Genomic DNA, 17717 nt, shown 5'->3' with positions numbered 1-17717 from the left:
TTTCAGTTCTTCTGTGAACCATTTTGCTGCCAGTTTTTTTGGTGTTGCTTTGAATGTTTTAGCTGGTGCGAATTGGTTAATGGCCTTGGTGATCCAATTGTTGAGTGTGTCTTCTGTTGTATCTATGTTTGTATTGGTGGGATCTCTTCCACCTAGGTTGTTGTGGTGGGTTGATAGCATGGCGGCCTCGTCGGCTAGTTTTGTTGCAAAGTTGGGGTTGTAAGAAGATAGTTTGTAGATCAGTAGGAATACTATGTTGGATTGGTCGTTGAGTTCTATCTTGATTTGGAGGGATTCATAGTCTTCCGAGTTAGTTGTGATGATTCGAGATGCTCAGGCGTGTTTTTTGTGTATAATTGCGATTCCACCTCCTCTTTGGTTTTTCTCTGTTGGCGTGTATTAATTTATAATTGTCATGTATTGCTTCGTTCGCGATGGCTTTATAGTTATCTGATAGGCAGGTTTCAGTAAGGAAGAGCGCGTTTGTGCCTCCTTCGCTTAGGAGGTCATTGATTTCTGTTGAGTGGTTTGCCATGGATCTAATGTTGAGGAGGATGCAGTGTAGTTTGCTGGATTTACCTTTTGTGTTGTTAGTATTGTTTGTTCTGACCGGTGTGGTGTTGGTTGGGTTTCCGTTCCAGGTGGGTTTTTCCCGGTTGAGTCTTTTGGGTGAGGTGGTTCTTTGTTGGTCAGTCTCTTTGTCGAGTAGACCGATAAGGTTTATGGTGGGGTTGGTTTGTTTCCCGGTGGTAAATAGGGTAGCTACCCCTCCGTTGCTCCAGCCTTGGTGATATAGGGGGTGTAGAGTGAGTGTGATTGTTTCCAATTTGTTGTTCCGGTTGGGGTATTGTCCATGGTGGAGACCGGGTTGTGATGGTTTATTAGTTGTCATCCGTTTGTGCCATGGTTGGGTCTGTATTCATGAAGCTTGCTGGCTGTCGGTTCGTTGTTGCTGTGCTGTTTTTGTTTACCACGTTGTCGTATGTGGGCAGGTAGAGAGCATTGTAGTCTGTCTTTGCCTTGTTATTTGTATGTCTCCATGGGCCATCTCAGATGTTTGTCGAGTTTTTTGGGGTTGTGGGATCATGCTTGTCCGTGCCTTCCCGAGTGGTTTGGGATTTCTTATTATTTCTGTTGTCTTTTCTGACTTCTTTGTCTTTCTTGTGGCGAGGCATGATGCGTGGGTTGTGTTCCCTAGTGGGCGTCCTCTTTCAAATGGTGTTTTTCATGGTCTTTGGGTTTAGTCTTTGCTGTTTGTGGTTTCTTGTTGCTTGTATTTGGTAGGTTGTGGGTAGTTGAGACCTCGGTTGATGGGACTTTGTGGTTCCATTTGTTTATTGCTTCTTTCTTTTTTGGATCCTTTTCTCTCTCTTTTTTTTTTTTTTTTATCCTGGAGGTACTTTTCGTTATGGTTGTTGATTATTGGATTTTGCGCAAAGCAAACATGAATAATGTTGAAGGAGTGCATGTGAATACTGCCATATATTGGTGCAGTGATGTTGGGGAGAATTCTCATTTCTGTGCTAATTCCCTTCAACCTTAGAGACTCCCAGCTCTTTTGCTGGACTGTAGGACTTTTTAATTTTAACCCTGGAGTGAGTGAGACCCTTTCCCACTGCCTCATGTGTTTTGACCTTTGGATTATGTGTTTTCACTGTTTTTGGAGTCTGACGAACTCCATATGCATCTACTTTTTGTATGGTGACACAGAGCACCTTCATTGCAGTGTCACTGAGAAATCCTTTAGATTTCTCATAAGGTTTAAAATACCTTTTCTTGTGTAAACTACTGTTCCCAAGAATAGTAAAGTGAAATTGACTTTACTTATCTTTTCTCTTTGTGGGTCCAGCACACACCATCTTAAGTGGAGTGCTGGGGGGTTACGTAGTAGCTCCTTAGCCTACATTCTGATGTAACATTTGTATGTTGCCCGCCCTACTTTTAAATGGCTAGTGGCAGTGGTTTAAATTTTCCTACCATTGTTTTTTCTACAGCAGGCTGAACCCCCAGCTGCAGTATAGCACCCAGGGGTGACCATTTTATAAAAACTGCCCCTGTCTTCTTTTTTTGCAATTTTCTGTTTCTGAGGTCTTTCTTGGGTTTTACTCTGTGCGTCAAACAGATTGGAGCCCTTTGTTTGTCTTGCTTTTGGCGCACTTCAGCCCTGAGGCCCGCCTCTGTTTCCAGTGTGTCTGGAAGGACAGGATGTGAGGGAGGGTCCCGAAACTCCCCTGTCCTTTGTCTCTAGGAATGCCTGAATGCAACCAGTCCTGAATGGCTGGCTGGCTGGTTGTCCTTTCAGGACATCGACCCTGATGTGTCATTGACAGCCTAGGCTGTGCATGAATGGGAGAAACCTGCTTAAAAAGCGAGGGTTTTGGGACTAGAGGCAGAGTCGACCACTGGGAGAAACACCCGACAAAGAAACCGTGAACGAAGCTTGCTGCATCCTCCTGGACCTTTGAGTTGCCTGGTGAAGCCCTGCTGCTGTGCTGAAACTCCCTTTTCAGACAGAGAAGCTTCGGAATGGACCAACTAACCCAGAGACAAACTTCACTGGACCATCTTCCCTGTCTGGCTGTACTTCTTCATTGCTGCAAGAACCAAGTGCCATGGGTTGAGTAATCCGTAGTCGAGTGAAATGTCTGAAACCCGGCTAGAAGCTCCAGGAGTCTCCTAAGGACCCTCCAGAAGCAGGACGACCTAGAGCTAGAGTCCCCTCACCAGACCCAAGGAGTGAAGGAAGCCCAACCGGTATCGGAGATCAGCAACAGTGCTGTTTACTAAGCGCTGAAACTGAAAAGAGTCCGTAGCTGCCAATGACCTCCTAAGTACCACCGCAGGAGCCCTACAGATTTCCTCCCTCTTGTCCCCACAACTAAGGCTCAGGAACACAGGGTCTGTAACGCTGTAGCAGGACAGAAGCCCGCTGGACCACTCTTCTTCAAACCAGAGGTACTGTTTAGACTTAGGGTATTTACCTCACTGTCTTGTAGCCTTGCTTTTCTCAGTTGGGAATTGCAGTGGCTTACTTTTAGAGTTGATTCCAACTCTGTTTTCACAGCTTGTGACCCTACAAGTGATTTTCTAACAAACTCACTAACCTTGTGCAAGCCTTTTGATTCTAAGAAGTACCTCTGCTCCAAAGACTTTTTCAAATTGACTTTGGCTGTCCTGGCTCCCTGCAGACTCTTCTAGCCCACTGACTTTGATATGGTTTGTCCCTCATAGGTAGTAACTTGTTTTAGACTGTTACTCCTGGGAAAGGCTTGTCTAGATTTCATTGGAAGATTTAGTTGTCCTCACATATACTGAGAACCTGTTTAACCTTTTTCCTTCCTTTAAACCTTTCCTTATGCAACCTAGTGTGATACATAAATGCCATTACTGTCCTTGTGATTGAAGTCACCCCAGGGTGTAGCAATTGTGTATGAAGCATATCCAAAGATTATCCACTAACTTGCTCTGATTCTGAAAAGTAATTCTAAAGTATATTTACATTGTTAGATGAATTGCACGCTTATTTAAAAATGGATGTTAATTAAATAAACAACTATTTATAACTGAAACCTTGAGTGTAAGTGTTACTTGGCTACTTGTATTTACAGATTTCATTTGTACAGCTCACATTTACCCCTGGCTGCACAATAACACTACCAACCTGTGTAGTTCAGACCTATACCAAAAGGTGGGCTTACCTAATACCAAGCAGATAAGTGTTGTGTAGTCTCACACAGTGGGACTACACCAATTTGTACCTAACAAGTCAGCATGGAAATGTATTGATTGTGAGGGTGCTGGGTTCCTGCTTTTGACTGGGATGGCAAAGGATTCTCACCCAGTGGGTGCATGCTATGTTTAGGCCTCTTTCTTCCACTTTGGCCCAACATAGTCTCAGGCTTTATCCATGCCACATTGGGGCTTGTGAAGGTGATGGATGCCTGCTTTTGACTGGGATGGCAAAGGATTCTCACGGGTGCATGCTATGTTTAGGCCTCTGGCTTCCACTTTGGCCCAACATAGTCTCAAGCTTTACCCTTGCCATGGTGGGGGATCATTCAGCATAAGTGCAACTAAGCAAAAGCAGGATGACGATTTGTATTGGTCTGCATATCATCCTACAAACTTACTGTAATCAGTAAGTCATCCCCAAATCATCAAGAACAAACCTGTTTCATGGCAATGCTCTTGAAGTAATCGGCAGGTCATCCCAGAATCATCCCCAAATCATCAGGGACAAACGTGCAATCTCTTGAAGTGATCAGTAGGTCATCCTAAAAGCATCAGGAACAAAGAGTTTTCTAAAATGGGGATGATGTTAGCATATTCATTAAGTCATCCTAAACTCATCCCCAAATCATCGCCCATCATTCTGAGATATTTGCTGATGACTTTAACAGCGTGATGACGTCTGATGATGTGGGAATGACTTCTAGTGTAGTTCGATGATCATCAGATGACCCCAGGATGGTATCCAAAGTCATCCTTTTAGACCAGGGAAGTCACATCCTGCTGGGCTATTTTGCAGATGGTGGCTTGCTGTTTGTTGCAGTAGTTTGCTTGGGACATTCCCCACCCGTGACATAGCCCTGCTCCTGCAGTGATCAGCATTTTCGCCTTCTGCGTTTAAGCACAATCAATGCTCTGATTACTTACCGGTAATCTTCGTTACTCTTAGTCTTCCACGTCACAGTACTTACCTCATGAGGCCCCTTCCTCCGACACAGGACCTTCTTCTATTTGTTTTGTTTCCTATAATTCCTCCCCTTAACCCATGGCATCCAGTTTAACATATCCAAGCCGGAGCATGGGATCTTCCCTGCAGTGAGGGAGAGGAGGGTCGTCAGTACTGTGACGAGGAAGAGTAGGACTAGAAGTAATGAGGAATACTGGTAAGTAATCGGAGCATTACATCCACGTCCACTTTTCCTTGTCCCACTTACCTCATGAGGCATACATGCAGCAACGGGGAGAGGTCCGAATAAGACACAGAGCCAGAAAAGCGCAGAACAAAAACTCACACCATTAAGAACCCCAAACTTAAATCCCAACAGACAAAACCCCAACCCTGGAGGTGCCATCCCCAGAGCGGGAGACAGTCAATGGAAAGAAGTTGACGAAAGTGCTTGGATCCGCCCAGGTGGCCGCCCCACACATCTTCTCCAGAGAAAACCCCCTAGCATCCGCCCAGGAAGCAGCCAAACCCCTGTATAACGACCCTGCGTGGACAGGCCGAGGCTGACCAGAAAAAAACACAGAAACCCTGCCCAGAACAGACAGCAGGCGCTGGACCCTCCCACCGGACAGAAAAATCCACCCCATCCAGGAGTAAATCTGAGCCCTGACAAAAAACAGATCCTGAGAGGGCTCCACAAGAGACAAATGCCTGTACCCCAGAAAACCCCCAGTCCTGCAATGCCAGGTAAACCAGCCGGAGACGAATCGGCTACGATCGCCGGAGGGCCACCCCGACCAACCAGGCATCCATGTAGGGAAAACTGAAGGCCCATCAGGCTAAGATGCGCCACCAGGGGAGCCACCAGCCGGGCAAACATCCTGGGGGCCGAGCGCAACCCGAACAAGAGCACATAGAAAAGAATGCCGAGATCCCACTGTTAAGAGGAAGAACTACATCTGGCAGGAGCGAAGAAACATGTGCTAACATGCAACCCAGGGAAACCAACCAGACCCCTGTGCACAACATCGGGAGAATGTCCTGCAAAGGACCCATCTTGAAGCGTTTCTCCTGGACAAAGCAGTACAAAGCCTCGTAGTCTCAGATGAGGCGAAACCGCCCGAAGGTTCGGGGACCAGAAACGCCCGCAAGTAAAAACCCCCGACCCCACTGCGGAAAAGGAACGGGCATGAAAAGCCGCCTTCAAAAGTAACTCGGTCAGAGCCGTTGCCATCGCCAACTACTTGGGCAGCGAGCAGGGAACAGGAGTACGAATCATGCAAACCCGGACAGGGGGAGACAGGAAGTTCACCTGAGTACCCCTCCAGTCAGTGTCCAGAGCCCTAGACTCCGAGCACCATTGGGCCCATATCGGAAAAAAACACTGCAAGCAAATCACCAAAAAGTTTGGAAACATCAAAAAGAAGCTAAAGGGTAGCTGCCTACTGAGACCCCTCTGTTTTCCAATCCCGCAGACGCACATGCCTGCGGGCCGACACACCAGCACCATGGCCAAGGCCGAGTCACGCACTCCATCAAAAGCCAGATCGGACAAAAGGGCAACCCGCCGCAGCATTTCAGCCAGCAGCGGGGCACAGTTAGAGCCACCGTCAAGGGCCACCTTCAACCTCCTGAACCACTCGGCACAGCCTCCGCAGTGTAGGGGCCATAGATATTTGCCCAGAGGGTCAGATGTGCACTAGCAGGAACCTACTTCAGGCTGCAAGCCACCCTACGGCCTACCGGGTCCCGGACAGCTGCCTCCTTGGCTGACCCAAAGGAGCGAACCACTAGACTAGTGAGGACATAATTGATAGTAAAGTAACAAAAAAGGATTGGAACTGTGACTCCGGAGGGGAACAGAGTAGGAAGGAAGGGAACAACGTGCAACACAGCATTTCGGGGCTGCAGTCATGCCGGTTGACAGCCAATCGAGTTGAAAACGGAGAGCAGATTAGCTGCAACAGACATCTGGTGGGAAAAGAAGTGTGCTTTAATTTCACAAAAACAGGTCCGTAATGCTCGCAAAAAGTAGAGGAGCTGTGAACAGCGAAAAACAAAGTAGCTGAACACCAGTGCCCGACCATCCCGGCTCACTTTGACCACCGCACCCCCCCTTTCCATGTCCTTCCCAGACAAGGAACATATATCCAACATTTACTTCCACCTCTTGCGAAGCCCAGGAGAGGAGGAAGATGAGGAAGAGGAAAAAGGGCAAGCAGCCTGAGCCAAGCAGTTCGCTGGCCCATGGCGCAAGTAGCACAAACGCAGCAAAAACAGGAATGCCAGCAACACATGTATGTCCATCAAACTCCATGAGAGAATAATCACCCAATTCCCCCGGCAACGGGCCATCCCTGCTGTGATTCAACTCCAGGCCCACCGGAGAACACAACAACCACCTCCACCTCCCGTAGGAAGGGCCAACCCGCTCTCGGAAGGCACAAATGCCACCTGTAGTCCACCGGGTCCTGCAGCGCTCCGGAGGCAACAGCACATGCCGTGACTTCTTCATATGAAAGGAAAAAGGACAAGGCAAGGTGCCCTAGTGCAGCAGAGCGATCACCCATGGTGTGCACTAACAACAAACAGGCACGCCACTAGCTGAGTTTAAAATATTGGCTTGCACCTCAATCAGCCATTTTACTTCCACATGCCTGAGAGGTGGCCTGAACCCTGCATGTTGTTGCTGTGGGAGCCACGTGCCACCTGTTTAGCCAGCAGGATCCTCCCCATAAGCATCAACTGCAGACCAGGAAGATAAAAAACACCAACAGGAGAAACAAACAATCCTCCCCCATGGGAACGGGCCGTTAGATTCAGTGTTCCCCTCAAGACACGGAGAAACATGAACACGAAAACTGCCCCTCCCCTCTGGAGGAGGAGCCCACGCCCCCGTAAGGGTCACCAAACAGCCGTAATGCCTCAACAAACGGAACGCTGAGTCCCGCGGGGCCTACCGGAATGGAAAATGCATGCAAAAACTCCCTACTCGGCACCGCCCCCCCGCCCCTGGGGCAGACATGGGTCGAACCCCCCCCATCCCCTTACTGCAGCTCTGGGTCCTGCAGGACCTGGGCATTGACCAAGGCCCCGATACTCAGCCCCCCCATGGGGCCAGTAACTGTAGCTCCCCACAGCCCCGCGCCGGGAACAGTCCAACCTGCCGCAGGCAGGAAAAATTTAACTGGATGCTGTGGGTTAAGGGGAGGACTTATAGGAAATAAAAGAAATAGAAGGTCCTGTGTTGGAGGCAGGGGGCCTCATGAGGTAAGTACTGGGACGAGGAAGAGTGGATGTGGAGGTGATGTGAGGCTGCTGATGGCAAAGCTTTGTGTGTAGGTAGGCAGCGGGTGGTCGGACTAGCTTTAGTCTTTGGCATGTTTCTTAAGCGGTGCGAATAGAGTGATTAGAAAGGAGGGAGGGTGTACGGAACTACTTGCTGCGGGGGAGAATGCAAGTAATGGTGGTTTTACTGGCATTTTCTTTCTCTGTGTTTCTTTCAGTCTTGGTAGTACAGTTGTAAAACACAGCTTTCGGAAGGTGGTAGAAAGGTAGGATCCAGGTATCGGGTTTGTATTACTGGGGTGGCAGGGAGGGAGGTGAGTATGGGGTGGTTCAGCAGGGGCGAAGGCGTAGGGCTGTGGAGAACATAGTTCATTACGTTTTTGTAAAATTAGACGGCCGTGCAATCCAACAAGTATCATCAGAAGCAACGTTAATTTATCTGCAGAGGAAGAATTGGACCGGAACAAGATGGAGATGCGTCTTGTTGGAACGCCGTTCTGTGTAATCACGTTGTTTTTAATTGTGCGTTTTTTGTGTACTGTTAATGGAGAAATCCAAAATACAATTTTGATTGCATCCTTTGCTCAACAGCCCAAACTCAAGCAATGAAACCGTAAATATCTGTATACTGTTATAGTGACTATTCTGACAGAGGAAATGAGCACCATACCAAGTGTGCATTGCATGCTCAGAAGAAATTGAACTTTTGAATTACTGGCACAGACATGTTTGATCAATTGGTGGTCATTCTTTTGTTCCCAAAACACACTTGGTTTTATGCAAAGCAGCCAGCATGCTATATTCAGGGTACTCACATCATTTGACACTTAGCTCAGCCCCCAGTCCCGCCCACCACCCATTAGAACCCAACCCCCCTCTGCAAAGGGGAGGGAGGAGTACCCACAGTAAATTATGTCAATTTCTAGCACTGCTTATCAGGATTTATACCTGCTCTGTTACAATTTGTACGGTCTCCAGGAGCTTTTACGGCTAGTTTAGTGGGGCGATTCCAATGTTAATTTGGCAGATCAAATGGGAACGAGCACTGCTTGCCTTTTTAAAAAGGAATTCTGCCACGCTTTTTGCCTTGGTTCTTCCCGTGCCATTGTTTACCTGGCGTACAATTCCTGACACATGAAAATCCACTCCTTATACGGCTTTTAGATAACGTTCACAATGATTTAAATGTTTAAGAATGAACTTGTTTGCCTGATTGACCTGATTGCTATATGCCCCTTTTTTGGGAGTGGTGTCTTTACGTTAACGTTCATGACAGAAGCGACAATACTGTCACACGCACATGCCAGTTGTTGATAAAACAATGTTTTTTTGTGATTATGAACTATAATTTTTACTTGCCTTATGGCTGCGCGCCACTATCTGCAAGGAAGCGTTTGGAATGTTGCGAATAGGTGGCAGAGATGGGGCGGGGTGGTAGCACATCAAATAAGGATCAAGCGACCAAACTGATTTAAGTGTACCTATATTTTTACCAATCTGCTTAAAAAAACATTTTAGCATGTTCAGAGTAGGTTTAATGCAATAACATTTTGCATCAAGTTATTATACATCCTAAAAGGTTCACTCAGGTTCAACAGCTGCAAAAATGGCCTTGCACTCAGTAAGAGACTGCATTCTTTTACATCAATCAGACATCACTCCCAGCACCACTTCAAATGATGTGGTGTTTAGCAGAAGAGCCATCAGGCCAGTTCATCTTTAAATAATAGCCAGTTAAAAAGCGTCAGTTTAACAGAAGAGATATCACTCATACATCAGTTTCAAATGATAGTCAAGGACATTCTGTTTAATAGATGATATATCATCTACAGTTGCCGAGTACAAGGGGAAAATAAGGCAACTGGTTCTTTAACAACGGTTGCAGGAATCTCACTTTTCCCACGTAGAATTGTTCAGTTTTCAGTTTCAGGCTGTCCATCCCAGTGGCAGCTGGTGAACTTAAATTGAGGGGTGTAAATATTTCCCCCAAATAAGCAGTGCGTCAGAGCATAGCAAGGGACCCTGAACCAATCAAGAGGAGTTGGGCGGCTACCTCCTGAGCCATTTTTTAAAGTAATAGCTTAAAATCGTGCATTTTTACAGCACATTTTTAAAAACAAAAATTGTGTGAAATGCCAAACAGTTTGCAATTGGTTCTGTATATTAAAGGAATAGTGTGCTCAAAAATATTATTGTCCCGAGGGTTCGGGCATGTGTTTTTAAGCATGCGTTGATCGGTCGTACAAACATTTCCTATGCACCTTACTGTAGTTTTCCTCTTTCTTACGCATGCAAAATCGGGCAGCAGGGCGCGGCTAGCTTGTGATCATCTTATCCGTTGCTGCATCGCCGAAGGTGGACTGCCCTGGCTGCACTAAATCATATCCCCCGCCCCTGAGGCTGACATCACCAAACCTAGTGATATTCTCCGCCTATCTCCATGACTTTACTGGGCAGTGTAGCCAAACGCGCCCAGTCATCACCTACGTGTTAACGTTAGTTGACGCAGAACCCGGAATATCAACACACATCTCACAACACAGCGCGTCCCAATTTTGAATATAAAACTATACTTTTAAAGGAAATGGCAAAACTGTACAATTTGTTAAGTACTTTTATTTCACAATAAACGCTCTGAGAGCATCAGGCGATTACCATATTCAAGCAAATGGGTAATTTTTTTCTTTGTTCTCGATCCACAAATGTTTATCGTGAGTCACGCGTGTTCCTTTTGGGTATAAGAAGCGCATTGGACGCACCGTGAATCGCAAGGCTCTGGCATCAGCTTGGCACTAGGCCACCGTAAATGATGTCCGGTTGCTCCTTATTGCTGGTACCACGTAAGGGCATATCGCCCCGTGGTGATTGTCCCAAAAAAGCGTCATTGTGATCCAGCCATTCAAGTGTATCTGCAGCTGCCAGTTAAAAAAACTGTCAGTTGGTATCTGGAATCGATGACAATCGCAGAAAGGCACGATGTAGCTGTTTGAAAAACATAACAGAAACGTGTCTCAGTAGCGATCTTTATTACAATTTATCATTTTACCCATTAATTCGGCCTGTGTTAAAACTAATGATGAAACAATGGGAACACAGAGAAAACAACATGGAAAGTAGTCTACAATTTGCTTCAGAGGTTGGTGCTATGGAGTATGTTCAGCTCGAAATGGGATGTGGAAGCTGACGCTACAATTCGAAGAACACATAAACAGCATTTTAATTAAATATTTGCATTGAATTAGGTGTTTGTGGAACCTGGGGGATCACAGTGGTGGACTACATGCATCTAGATGCTGTACTGCCCATGTGCCCGGGAGAAAGACAAGTACACACACAGGTTGTATTTGAGTGTCGTTGCAATATGCCACAAACAACCCAGTCCAATGTAAGCTAACAATAATGGTCGGCTAATGATGAGCTGACTCGTTGGTCTATAAAATCGTTGAAAGTAAAACTTACATAATATTCGGTATTTCCATTCTCTCTGCGTAACGCAGAGACTCCGTTCAGAACAACACATTTTCATAAAATGAAATTACATGTTCCTTTGTCCCATTTTGGAATGGTGAACCTTATCATATTTGATGGTATTACAGCCCTCCCTTCATTCATTCGTTTCAGTATCCTCCCTTTCTTTTAAGGTCGAAAAACAATTGAACCTTGTACTCTGCACGATGCTTGGGTTTGCTCAGCTCGCAAGCAAAAATTCAAAGCCGCTGACCTTCAACTCAGAATGGGAGCCAATAGCCCTTCAGACCATAGTGGCATTAGAAATACTTTTGAAAAACAAATGAATTGTTTGCTGCCATCCACCAATTGCGCGCAAAACTTCGAGTGTTTTACTTGGTTCCTCTGGAGAACTTCGCACTCTGCCAGCGACTCCCACAGCCAGCCCACACCACCCGTCAGCTCTGCCCATCTCGTGTTCACACGGCAAATCACGTAAAAGTTTTTTACAAGGAGCAAGTCTTGAGCCCTGACAAAATGTGCTTGTATGAGAATGTCCGAGCTAGCCCTGCTGCAACCCCCTCCTGCCAACCCCCTCCTGTCCCCTGAACCCATGACCGCAGTTATATATTAGAGGCCTATAAATTGCACACGTGTGCTTGTACTATCCCACTTTGGGTCACTAGCGAAGTGAAGTGTGTGGGTGTCTTGAGGCAACCAGCGAGGGGTCGGGATTGATAGCTCACAGGTCTGGCACATCAGAGCTACAAAGGGGGTGGAGTGACACATGTTAGTTTAGGACAGAATATACTGTGACTGGGGTCTTGTTTTATTGGGAGGCACTCTGGGGTGGTCAGCAAGGAAGTGTCACACTTCTGGTAAATAAAAAGAATAGCTTTGGAGGGGCACAAGGTTGAAAAAGCAGTAATTTTCCCGCAGCGGGGGTGAGAGGTGCAGGAGAACATTTGTTGAGATGGATGGTTTGGCCCCGACACACACAGGACAGTGATCTCAGAGGAAGATTTAAATTAATACATTCTTAGTTTGCAACATCTTGTCTTGGCGCATCCATGAGAAAGGGACTTGTGAGGCACAGGATGAAAAAGGTGTGGGCTGTCAGTGCTCGCTGTTCGCGGCGCCGCTGAGGGGGAGGTGAAACTTTGTAATGACAGAATGCGGCCTAGTAAGTTGGAGTCGAGGGTACACAAAATGGAGTCCAAGTGTGTCTAGTAATAGCCCCACCTCTGCTTATGTCGGGGCCTTCTTCCCCATGGCTGCAGAAGGGCAAAGGAGTGGAAGAGCAGGGTGTCACTTTCGCATATAATGTATGGGGGCTGGGGACTCAACCGACCCACTTCTTCCGTACATTAGCAACGACCCCCAACACATGCCCCCATGAATATATTGGTCAGAGTGCAGCTATTTCTCACCAACAACCGACTTTGATGCGCTGTTTTGCTCACAGTCAGTAGTTCTTGCATGCCAAGTATCTTATCTAGCATAGGTCTCATCCATTTTGTGGGACGAGTAGTTGGTAAGGCAACTGCAGCATCCCAAAAAGTTGCTTTCATGCTGTTATCCATCTGACCCTCCCACAATCATTGAAGGTCCCACAGTAGCTCGGCGAAACTAGGAAGTGTGAAAGCACAGCGTTACATTGTAAGGCATTCGTAAAAATGGTACTTGTTGGGGGAAAAAATGGATAAAGAGGATAGATTTAAAAAAACAAATTGGATGCTTTATTTGGACACTTTATATAAACATTGTCGTTCAAAAAAACAGATGGTAATCATTTGTACCTGAAAATGAACTGTTCCACAAACTCTGCTTTAGGTGGACATGGCACGATTGCAATGTTTTGTTGCAATATGTGTCCTCGGAATAAAATCGCATGCAATTCCGTGAGTATGTATGTCCAAGACAGTTGCAATAAGATCTTTCACAAAATCGAATTCCATTTCCTCGTATATTGGCTTGACCACCCGTTTTTTGCTTCTTTTCGTAAAGGTCATTGTGTAGCGAAGCATCCCAAAGTTTCCCACAGTCCTCGATTGTTCACACTCTACATTCTCGTAATGCGCTAATACCGCTAGTAATGTCCTATATTGCATCCCGTCTATGCAGAAATGCAATCCTCTTGGGCCTGTACTTTAGGCACATATTGTGGAACACCTCCAAATCTCCCTTGTGACCGTATTCTGTGAGTTCCTTCAGATCCCTTGATAGAGTTTTATCAAACACAATCTTCTCAAGAGCTTTGTGTGGAGGTGAAGATGGAATCAACCACTTCTTCTTCCGTTCCTGCTCCGGCGACAAAGGGCCATGAGCACATTGGTGGAAATGTTGGTTTTCTGTCCAAGAGTGAACGTTGGAACAGTGGTGCATTAGTGACCACTATTTTTCTAGTAGAATTTCCACAGGCCCATCACGTTTTGGAGCTCCACCAAAGAGGGTTGCTGAAAGATTGGGACCATTGTAAAATATTTTCAGAACCCTTTTTTTTTTTTTTTTTCCTGCAGCTGAGATTTTTTTATTGATTGATTTGGCAACGTGCCATACATCAAATTGATGGTGAATATTCTAAAAGTGCTCTCTCATTGTCTTGGCTATTGAAACGTGTCTGTCCATGGCTATGAGGTCGATTTGCATTCCCCTCGATTGGAGATCTTCCAGTGATTTTATAAAACCAAGTTTCTTGATGGCCACTGAGGATTTACATTGGGACACCTGCACGACAACCAAGCTCACAATTTGTTTTTGTTTCCATGTCCTGAAAGTGGTATGTGCTCTACTTTGCTGAAAATCCGGGGCTGTCACACTGTCCATCGCCAGCTAGCCTGAACCGTTTTTCAGAGAATGTACTTTGAATAGACATTTGTTCAATTTTCCAAGCTCCACTAATAGCGGGGAATAGATATTGACGTTGATATTTGTAGTAATGTGTTTTAGAAAGGAACTGGAGTCCCACAAATTGACAGAAACTGGACAACTTACTGAAACTAGAGCCACTGAAAAGTAAAACAGCTGCACACAGTAGATTTCCAGCCGGCAGTTTCCCCAGCATCGGTTGAGCGGATCATGAACATTTTGCATGGAGCATTTCACAGCTAGCTTGTGTGAAACACAAGTCACATTCACCAATGGCTTCCCGCATAATTCCCCTCTCACTGTATGCACACATTTCAGCATCATTATAATCTCCATCAAGCAGCTGTCAAATACAGTGTATTTGGGCTCCATTATTAGACTATCACCCTATTAGACTATCATCCTGCGTCATTGTTGTTTCTGACTCGACTGTGCTTGACATATCAGCCCAACTGGACAAACTGTAGTCAAGATCTTTGGCTAATTACTCTGTCAATTGTGTTGATGCTTCAGTATCTGGTATTTCAGCTTCTGTTAGTTGAACACGAATTGGAGAAAACATCAATGTCGATTGTTTTTTGGGTGGCCCTTTTTTGGCGGGTGTCAATTGTGTCAAGTGGTCTGCGACTAATTCAAATGCATCTTGATTACATTCAGTTTCATCTTCATCTGGTGGAGCTGTCGCATTGTAGCAATGGTCCAACAACACTTTGCTGGCTTCGCCGTTCACATTCAATTCATTTTCTGGCCATTGGGCAAAAGCATCTCGAGTCTGCTTCTTGATTTGAACACGCTGCGCCTCAAATAATAGTTGCTCCATGTTGAAATCAGTTTGGCAAGCAGCATCTCTGATTGCTGTAGCTGTCTGTGTCTGCATAGTTTGTACACCTTTGGGCTTCTAGAAGACGGGTTGGAATGTTCAATGTAAATCTAATATACAGTATATGGCACTCTTCAGATTTTTTAAAAAAAGCATGTTATGAAGGTACAGCACAAAACACTGTTTGAAAATGAAATTTGTTAGTTACACTTGCTTTCTTGGTTTTCTGTGAAACCTTCACTGTAACGACTGCACCAGCAAGCTGGCCCGCCAACTTGGAGCCACGTGCCTCCTCTTCCATATCCCGATCTTGAATACATCCCTAGAAAAGAGTATTCATTAAAAATAAGTCATTTGTATTTGAAATCAAATTATTCCATTGCACACATGGCTTACACAGATACCCTCGTACACCGTGTACGTCACTTAGTCAAAATATACATTTCGAATTTCACCTGATTGATGGCTGGTTTACTCGATCAAAGATGACTGTGTGAAACCCGCTGATTGAAATGTTGCACTGAAGCAATTTGCAAAAGATGCTCGTTTATAATGATGTCACTGTCTAATGGTATCGGATCTAGGACCCACTTTCTTTCATTCGAGGGAACTGTCATTACGCATACCTCTGGCTCTGCATCCGCTCCGAAGGATGATGTAATTGTAGTTGAAGTACCAGCATCACCCTGTAACACAGTACTTGTTTTAGTATGGATGAAAAAAGTGAAATTGAACACACACAATGTGATGCAGACAATGGTACATAGCAATAAAAACCCATAAGTGAAACATTATTTAAACAAACGACAGGATTCGTAAATTTGATCATATTATCTCAAATTCCATGCATAAAACATTTCCGGAACTGAATAGCTAAATCAGACTACCTGATGCATGCTCGAAGTCGTTGCTGACTCCAGTAAAGACATGGATGCAGAATCTTGCTCCTTCGTATTCAGTGCATTGTCATGGAGTTGTATAGGGAAAATTAGATTTGATTTAGAAATGTTAACCTAAAAAATTGACATGTAAAGCAACCGATTACGAAAAGATTATGATTATTTCCAAGGACACTATAACATAGTTAGCTGTGCCCATAAATCTTTTTTATGATGCTCCTAAAACCAAGAACAGATGTTTAGCAAAATGGGGTTCAGCTATAATGCAATACAATCTCGTAAATTTGAAAAAGTATTATAAGGGACATTTACACCTAAAACACCAATCCGTCCATGTAGTTACCTGTTCAGTACCCCAAGCACTACAGATAAATCAGGAACCGTGACTCGCCTGAGGCAGCGTGTGCATGAATATAGTCAGAATTGCATTTGGAAGCAATTTACGAGACGTTCTGAGTCGATGCTTCTTTGTGTACTACGATTGGTCGTATTGTGGCAAAGTGCAGGCTGCAGATGTGGAATCGATCACCCCTCGAGTCCCCCAAGACTTCATGGGCTCTACTTTCAAGCTCTTCTGGCGCAAATCCGCAATATCGGACCCATTCTCTAATTAGATCTATATTCCTCGGGAATACATGCATTGTAGTGCCTTTATGTTTGTTATGGGTCTTAGAGCGGCAACCGTAAACCGTACATGCGGGCATTGTTGGAAATTCTGTAAAAAAAAAAAAAAAAAATTATTAGAAAATTACTTTGCATAAAAGCGTGAGAAAGATGGAATTATATCATACATTTTTTCTATGCAATCTATGTTTTTCTCACCGAAGCAAAACCTGTGTAGCGTAGCCGGCTGTATTAAAGGATAACTTTCATACACAAATCATTGCTGTGACGCAAATAGGAACATGTTACTCGTCCCTTGAATGTACTATCGTGCATCAAAAGGAAACATGCTTATAGACACTGTCCGCAAAGGATGCAATTCGATCCCAATTGACACTGATGACAATTGCTATATATCGATAACATAACAAATTAAAATCAAGTCAGTGGCAATGAGATGAATGAACATTACCCTACTGGGTACGTTCGTTCGAAATAGATAGAAATGTAAAGATCAAGGAGATATGATTAGGTGACCTGCCCTTACCTTGACCAACAAACAGTTAGATTCTGCAAGCAGGGTAATTAGTAGCAGGAGAACAGGGAGATGTTCACAGGTAGCACAATGACGAGCTGACTTGCAGTGGTCAAAGAAGTTCTCAAGTAGCACGTTCATGAGTTGACTTGCTCAAAGATGTTTGTAAAGGACCGCCGGTGGGGGGTATTTGTACTTCCGCTCTCTATATGTTAAATTTGTTAGAGGAGAGGCACAGAGGACCCCAGCCAAGATTCTCTATTATTGGTACGTGGTCAAGCAATCAAGGCCTAGCTTTTCAGGAGGTAATGCGGGCTGGTTCTTAAGTACAGTGTAGTCCCCAAGCACCCACAAAGGAATGTCCGCACACTGTATCGGTTAAAACACAGTCTTTATATAATTAATATTCAAGGTTATGTACAATATCATAATAACTCACTTTGTACTCTGAAATCAACAATGGTAAATATATACAGTTCTAAAGTGGTACTACAAACATTATTAGATCTCATTAAAGTGCATACGGTCAGAATGACGCACGGATCAAAATAAAGAGGAAACCAGCAGTAGAGAGAGGAAGGT

General features: G+C 45.0%; 1 protein-coding gene across 2 annotated transcripts in view; it reads left to right on the top strand.

Moving 5' to 3' along the window:
* Positions 1 to 17717, top strand: part of COG7 (component of oligomeric golgi complex 7) — a 1349184-nt gene that overhangs the window by 3751 nt on the left and 1327716 nt on the right. The window lies entirely within an intron of this gene.

Source organism: Ambystoma mexicanum, chromosome 2q (genome assembly GCF_040938575.1).
Source record: "Ambystoma mexicanum isolate Mex_15411 chromosome 2q, UKY_AmexF1_1, whole genome shotgun sequence".
Lineage (NCBI taxonomy): Eukaryota > Metazoa > Chordata > Amphibia > Caudata > Ambystomatidae > Ambystoma > Ambystoma mexicanum.
The sequence above is the reverse complement of the archived record's forward strand: the minus strand, read 5'-3'. Positions and strand labels throughout refer to the sequence as shown.